Here is an 8,429-nt window from a genome sequence, read left to right as displayed (position 1 = left end):
ACTGGGAGCTCTGGTAGCATAGTGCCTAAGGCACTTGACTGCTAACCAGAAGGCTGGTGGTTCAAACCCACCAGCCACTCCTCAGAAGGAAGATGGGGCCATCTACTTCCATAGTGATACTGCCTCGGAAACCTAAGGAGGGGTCGCTATGAGTTGGGTCTGACTCGACGGCATATAACAACAATAACAACAACAATTCCGTTACTAGGTATATATCCTGAAGAAGTGAGAGCCATGAAAGGAAACGACATATGCACATTGATGTTCATCGCGGCACTAATTGCAATAGCCAAAAGATGGAAACAATATAGGTGTCCATCAATTGAGGAATGGATATCCAAACTATGGTACATATACACAATGGAATACTATGCAACCCTAAAGTAGAATGTAGAATCTGCAAAACACCACATAACATGGATGAACTTGGAAGACCTTACGCTGAATGAAATAAGTCAATCACAAAAGGACAAATATTGTATTAGTCCATTATTGTAAAAGTCAATGAAGCGTTTATCTATGGAAGGCCCTTTTCTTTGTTGGTTACCAGGGGTGGGAGTGGAGGTAGGGAATACTATTAGATAGATAGAGATAAGTTTTGATTTGGATGAAGAGAAGGGCAATGTACTAAATGTTAGTGATCAATATAGTGGCATTGAGGAAGAGAAAGAGATAGAGAAGTACGTGGGAAGTACAGACACCAAAGATGAACCCTTTTGCACATATAGTACAGCGTGGTCAGTGAAGGCAAACACGGGTATATGGGTGGATAGATGGGTGGACAGGCTGAATTATTAGGTATGTCTATGAAGTGGGGAGTGTGTCCGAGAACATGTTATAGGGTTGGCAGACAATGGTCCTATAACTTTATGTGTATGATCTGAATTCCCAGGTGTATAGTGGAGCTGACAAGGGGCAAGGTTGTAGTCACTGCTTGATTACAGCCAGCTACCCAGAGGGACTGAGTAGTTGAACCTGTGGATTCCAGACCATAGTTGACATCAAGCTCAATTGGCAGAACATACTACACAAACGTTATTCTACCTCCTACAGTGGTGAGTAGTGACTGAGATCTTAAAAGCTTGCAAGCTGCCATCTAGATTCAACAATGGGTCTCTCCTCATCCAGAACCAAGAAGAATGAAGAAAACCAAACACTCATGGAAACAATTAGTCCTAGAGACTGGTTTACCATCCAATCTGCAGCCTATATGACTATGAGACCAGAAAAACTAGATGGTGCCCAGCTACTACTGTCAACCACTTGGAAGAGGATCTATGTAGAAGGTCCTGGATATACAAGGAGAAAAATGTGAAACAAAACTCAAAATCATTTGGGAAAGAAAGGGGTGGGGACCAGGTTTGCTGGCCTGATAGAGTCTGGTGGAACCACTGAGACTATGGCCCCTAGCTGGCCTTCATGTCTTGAATTGAAAACACGCCTGTGGCTTCCAGCCAAACAATAGACAGGCATATGAGTTGAACATTTACCTGAGGTAGATACACTCCTTGGAGAGAACAAGCATGGGAGAAAGAAGGGCTGCTTATGCACAGGGAGACAGCTCAGAGGGCAGGAGTGCATGGAGGGATGGACACAGCAAGAGGTAACTATCAGGAGGAAGTAGGAGGGGAGATGTTGCATTGTGGTAAATTGTAGTCAATGTCATGAGACAAAGTGTATGTGAACTGCTGTATGAAAAGTGTATTTGCTCTGTAAATTTTCACCCAAATCACAATTAAAAAAAAAAAAAAAAAGAAGAGAGACTCACTCCCCACAACAGTGGACTAAGCACCTTTCAGATGCTCTGAGATATTTTAATGAATATTGCCAACAAGAGCATTGAAGTGCCTAACAGATCTGACCCAAGGGCCCCTATGGACCATGTGGATCCAGGTGAAAGCTACTGAAGATGTAGCCTTGCTCCCTGCAGTTGCTTATGAAAATAACCCCCTTTTGCCTTTGCCACAGGACCTAGACACAGGGGACCATGTAGTTAAACTCCCCTGGAAATAGCAAGTAGGTGTATGGTGGTTTGGGATTTCCTCCCTTTGGGGCAAAGGCTTAGAGCCTTCCTTGCTTAAAACTCCTTAGGTGCATCCAAAATCCCTGACTGTAATTAATAGTGTTAATCATGGCAAATTTTGAAAGAAGGGAACATATTTTATAAGTCTGTGGACTTTCCCCATAACCCCTACTAGACTACATTGGTTTGCCTAGAGTCAAAGGCCCCCAGAAGGAAAAGCTATGGTATTGCAAGCCAAGGCAGAAGCCCTGCCCAAGGGTCATCTTAACTGCCACTTCGAACACCACCTGTGTTTTATCAGACCAATGATTTTCCTATTATTGTTCCTTTATGATTGTTGTCTTATTGCCCCTAATGGCTGCCAGCAATCTGTTTGCCAACTGGACGCTTTCAGTGGCAGCATTCCTGAACCACTCCAACTGTTGGGTCTGCAAGGAAATTACAATATCATCTAATACCAGACTGCCATGGAGGTTGCTCCTTGACAATGACACTCTCTGGGGCTGCCTTAACATGTGGAGAAGTGAATCAACAATGAACTCTTCCTCTTTCACCTTCTCTTCACCATGTACCATGCCTCTCCCCTCTTGGGGTTATAGTAGGAGCAAGGTTTTTGCTTTAGTAAGGGAACAGGTTACTGTTACTTGCCCCTTGAGTTATATCATTTGGAATAGCTTAGGATGGCTTACCTTTGAAGTAAATATAGTTGCCCTTTGGTGTGTTGAGAGGAATACTGGAAATAATAGTAAAAACTTAGGGTGGTTGCCTCAACATTTGTAATCAAACCATCTTAATAAATGATATCATGTGGCTGGGAAAACAAAATAGCAAAAATAGAGTAGGGGCCTTCCCACAGCCACGGGGATGGCTTTTGTTGTTGTTGTTGTTATGTGCAGTCAAGTAGGCCCCGACTCATAGCGACCCCTCCTTGGGTTTCCGAGGTGGTATCACTACAGAAGTAGGATTGCCCAACCTTCCTTCTGAGGAGTGGCTGGTTTGAACTGTCAGCCTTCTGGTTAGCAGTCAAGTGCCTTAGGCATTATGCTACTAGAACTCCTGGGGATGGCTTTAGGCATGTGGAAATAATGATTGGCCTTATTTACCTTATAATCACAGCTAGAGACATCCTCACATTCCCAGTACTATTTATACTACCTACCAGCTCACTCCTCCAACTGAGACACTTTATCATTGTCATATACAGCCTAAACAAACTAGTTTGTGGTTTTACCCCCTAGACATGTTAACACCGGCGGCCGCCATTGACATAGAATGGCAAATTGAAGCTTTAGCCAAACACACTGCCACCACTCAAATGAAGTAAATGCTCCATGCCATCAACTTATTATCATCTGAAACTACATGAATGAGAAAGGTTGTTTTACAGAATATAATGGCTTTAGATATACTTAGCCACACAGAGTGGCTCTTGTGCTTTGATTCACATTAATTGTTGCATTTATATTCCAGATTATAACCATTCTATTAATGAAGCTTTTTGTATACTGATATGCAAACTCATATTTCTGCTATCCAACAATTAAGTACTGACCTCTTTCCACCTGGTTAAATTAATTACCTTCCACTTGGAGACATTTCTTATATGGTATTTTAGGAGTTTTCTTTCATATTGATAATGTTTGGATGCTGTGGTTTATGTTGTATTTGTGACCTTTGACTCAAATTCTCCAGTGTCCAGGTTCAAGGGATCAAGGAGAAGAGGTAGACACACAGATTGTAAGAGCCACATCGGGGCATTAAGATGGAGTGTACTGAGCACAGCTGTAGATCCTCAAAATGGTTCCCAGACCCCATTTTGTTTAGCCTAATGCTAAATAATGAAAAGTCATCCCACCCCCTCCTTTTTCCTCCTCAAGGAACTATATTCCTTAGTTAACAGCAGCATCTTATCTTGGCCATATACCACCAGACCTTGTTCTGGACTCCTTACTAGCATTGGGTGCCATGCACCAGGCTCATAGTCCCTATTTGATAGTTCCTTAAGCATGAAGTTTTATTTCTTCATTAAAAAATGTATCTATCGAGCACCTTCTTTGTATTGGATTCCATCCTAGGTGAAGAGGAGATCAGGATAAAGAAAACTAAAATGGTTTGTCATGGAACTTACTTGGTGAAGGGTCTAAAATGACCTGCAAAAAAAATATTTATTTTTATTTGTGCAAAACTGCTAATGTTCTTAGCAGGATCCTTAGTATTTTTTGACTGATTTACTCATGATACACATATTCAGTGAGAACTTTCCTGGCCACTGAGGATATTTTCTTCTAGCACCTGTGTTATTGTTGTTAGATGCCATTGATTTAGCACATAACAGAGCAAAATATTGCCTAGTCCTGCATCATCTTCAAAATTATTGCTATATTTGAGCCCATTTTTGCAACCACTGTCTCACTGAAGATCTCCTTCTTTGTCACTGACCCTTTCCTTTACTGAGAATAATGTATTTCTCCAATGATGGGTTCATCCTGATTAAAAGTACAATGTACATAAGATGAAATCTTAAGGAGCATTCTGGCTATACTTACCACAACATTGGATTGTTTTCTCTTCTGGCAGTCCATGGTATATTTCATATTCTTTGCCATCACCACAATTCAAATGCATCAATTCTTCAATCTTCTCTTTCACTGTCTAGTTTTAGCATGCATATGAGGAAATTGAAAATACAATGCCTTGAGTCAGGTTCATCAAAGTGATATCTTTTCTTTTAAGATTTTAAAGAGATCTTTTGCCATTGAATTGCCCAGGGAGACACATCATTTTATTTCTTGACTGCTGCTTTCATGAGTGTTGATTGTAGATCCAAGTAGAATGAAATCCTTGACAAATTTTATTTCCTTACCATTTATCATAATGTTGTTTATGGGGCCAGTGTGAGGTTTTTTTTTTTTTTTTGCTTTCTTTATTTTGATGTGTAATCCTTACTGAAAGTTGTGGTCTTTGATCTTCATCAGTAAGTGCTTCAAGTCCTCTTTCACTTTCAGTAAGCAAGGTTGTATCATCTATATATAAACCCACTAGCCACTCCTCAGAAGGAAGGTTGGGAAATCTACTTCCGTAGTGATACTTCCTCAGAAACTGAAGGAGGGGTCTCTATGAGTTGGACACGACTCTATGGTGGTGGGTTTTTTTTTTTTTTTTTTTGATTTTCATCCAGTCCTGGTTTTCCTTCATATAGTCTAGCTTCTTGGATTATTTGCTCAGTATACAAATTGAATAAGTATGGTGAAAGGATACAACCCTAATGCACACCTTTCCTGATTTTAAACAATACAGTATTCCTTTGTTTTATTTGAATGACTACCTCTGGATCTATGTACAGGTTCTGCATGAGCACAATTAAGTAATCTGGAATTCCAATTCTTCCCAATATTATCCATAATTTGTTATGAGTCATAAAGTGTGATGCCTTTGCATACTCGGTAATAACACATCTTTCTTTTATTCTCTTCTGCTTTCAGCCAAGACCCCTCTGACATAAGTTGCACAGGAAAGAAGGTGCACCCTGACTCCTCACCCTGGATTTTGTTTCATTTCTGTCCTTCCTAGTTTTGGCAAGCTTTACCTCTTAAATGAATGCACTATCCTAGCTCATAGTATCCTAGTTTCTTATTGGTTCTGCAATGTTATCAATAAGCTGTAATTAACAATAATGAAAGTAATAACAATAAAATGAAATAGTAGTTTCCTTATAATTAGAAGAATTTCCTCTTATTGCCTCAGCACAGCATTTCTTTATTTCAATTAACTGTACAAAATGAAAAAAACAAAAAAAAAAAAGTTGATGGCTCAGAGATCGGCCTGCATCAAAGTGGTGATAAATATTAGAAAACTAATTAAGAATAGTACCTTTTCCACAGAAAGCTGTACTATACTAAAATAAATTTGTTTTTAATTTTTCTTGTGATTCTAATGGTCTTGGAACCAATGACTTTTTAAAGGATATTTTGCTTGCTTCTCTGAATAATTAGAACATTTCGTTATGGATTCAGAATAGAATACATCACTTCTAAAACTTATACAAGATTACCAACTCATTATATTTTCAACCAACATCTCTCAATAGATCTAACTTACCTCATTCCACTTCATAGATACTCTTTCTCACTTCCTGTAGTGATAACCTTTGTGAATAGGCTAGCAAATCCCTTATCCAGGTACCGTATTTCACTTGTCTCTCTTCTCACTGCCCAGCCCAATGCTTGGCACAATTAGGTAATAGAATTTTTTAGGAAGCATGAATATACTTTAACATTCATAGTTACATCAAAGCAGCCATTAATTGAACTTGAAAGGGAATGGAGATTCTTTCTCCCTAAGGACTCTGCAATCCTCTTCTTAATTAGTAATCTGGGGGCCAAGCAAGGTTCTGTTTCTCAGTCAAGCATTTTTTTGGGGAAATGGTCCTGACTGCTAATTCCCCTGAAGGCAGGAATCTAGAAATAGTGCTTAAGTCAATAAATCATTCATTTACTAATGCTGGAGGAGATCTCTGAAGGAAAATAAATATTTTGAACCTGCTGTTGATGGTGCTGCACTTGGAGCCACCTTTGAGTCCTGGATGTTCTGTACCTTTACCAAGTATTTAATATAGCAAGACAGAGTCTTCCAGAGATGCTAGCAGCTTTGGAATGAGCTACAGTGAATTTTCTGAGTGATGTGGAGTTTACTACATTTTGAGTGATTTTGTGATCTTTGGGACTGTTTGCATGATGTGAGCAAGAGGCACTGCTTCAGCCCAGCTCATAACCCTGCATTTTTGTGCACATAAAGTAGGCAAGAGGGCTTTTGTGTGTTTATCTCCTGGGTTTTGCATAAAGCCCTGCTTTACTATTAGAAAGGTTTTAGTTGTTTTTCCAGAATTAGGTCAATACTATAAAGTTATTACTTTCATGTTTGTTGAGATTTTTGTCACAAAACAGACTGTAAGGACACGTAATAGTTTTCATGGCCATGGCATTTAGGTAGGAAGTGGTTTCATCCATTCTGAGACTACTGTGAGGATGGGGGTCCCACATGTAGCATGTAGCCTGTGCTAGTGTGTTACAGGAAAGCCTTGGGAGTAGTCTGTGACCTTGGGCCTCCCTTGTGGCAGCAGACCATACCTGTTTGCACATGTCCATGGCATTATAGTAGTTCTCCCACTGCAGGTGTGTATACAATACGCATTCTGGTGGCCCTTAGTTGCCAGAGGGACATCTGGACCCACAAAAGGAAAAGTAATACTCTCACACTGCTCTCTGTTCTCTGGGTTCTAATGACCAAGTTAGATCATCAGAAAGTAGTGTCTGAAGTGAGCTGTGTCCAGCATTTTTTATGTGTTTAGGCTTTGTGCAGGGCCCTTAGAACCAGAGATGGATCATTACAACCCTCTGGAAGCTGGATGTATCACAGAGAAAGAAATCAGAACCCTTGAGGCTACACAGTTTGTGCCCAATAACTCCACTGGGCAGGGGCTGGGCAGAGTTCAGACTCAGGTCTGTGCTGCAGGAATCTTCATGGCCACAGCCCTCTCCTTCCTGCTTTGTGCATGAGATTGTCCTGGGTGGATCTCATCCAAGGCCTCTCCTGACTCTGACTTCCTGGGAGGAACAAAGGAGAAAGAAACCTGGCCTGGCCTGGGTTTCTCAGATGCCCTCTGTGCTGTCTGGAATGCTCCATGGAATGTCCCAGCTCCCATTACAGCCCCTTAACTTTAAGTCATGGTAATGGTCTTCACCTCTTCTACCCTAGGCCTGGATGAGCTGTGGAGGAGGGGTATCATTGTTTGCCTTGGAGCACTGCACAGCCTGATGCTTCCTACACCTCTGGAAACAACTTTCAAGAAGTCCTCTTACTGCTGGAAGTGATTGTGACCTCTGCCCACACTCGTCACTGAAGCACCTTAACTGTGCTGTGATTTACTTATAGCAAATCTTCCACTCCTAGAAAGTATTAGCACCAAAATCCCCTGTTGGGAATAGTCTCACAATGTTTTGCAAAGCTATAATTAAATGCCTCAGGCATCATATTAATCAATATTCTCATTATATGGTACAAAATTACCCATATCCTCTATATATAATTCCAAGTGATAAATTTCTGGGTCAGTTCATTTATAAGGAAAAATGTATTCTGCAGATGCACTTATTGGTGTGTGTTTTTGTCACAAAAAGTAGATTCATGTTAACCAAGGTCCTTTTGGCTGACTTCAGTGAACAAGAACAGCAAACATCTTATCTTAGGGACATGGAAACCTCTCCTTCTTATATTATGCTTTCCTCATATTTTTAGGACATTTGCTCCAATTTTGCAACTTTCCTCAAATTCTTGTGCAAAGAAGTGAGGGGAACTTCCCAAAGATGTAGATTATTCCTTTCTGTCTGCCTCATTTTTTTTTTTTTTT

The sequence above is a fragment of the Orycteropus afer genome, unplaced genomic scaffold (assembly GCF_000298275.1).
Source record: "Orycteropus afer afer isolate SDZICR_OR568_19922 unplaced genomic scaffold, OryAfe1.0 scaffold00232, whole genome shotgun sequence".
NCBI classification, from domain to species: Eukaryota; Metazoa; Chordata; class Mammalia; order Tubulidentata; family Orycteropodidae; genus Orycteropus; species Orycteropus afer.
The sequence above is the reverse complement of the archived record's forward strand: the minus strand, read 5'-3'. Positions refer to the sequence as shown.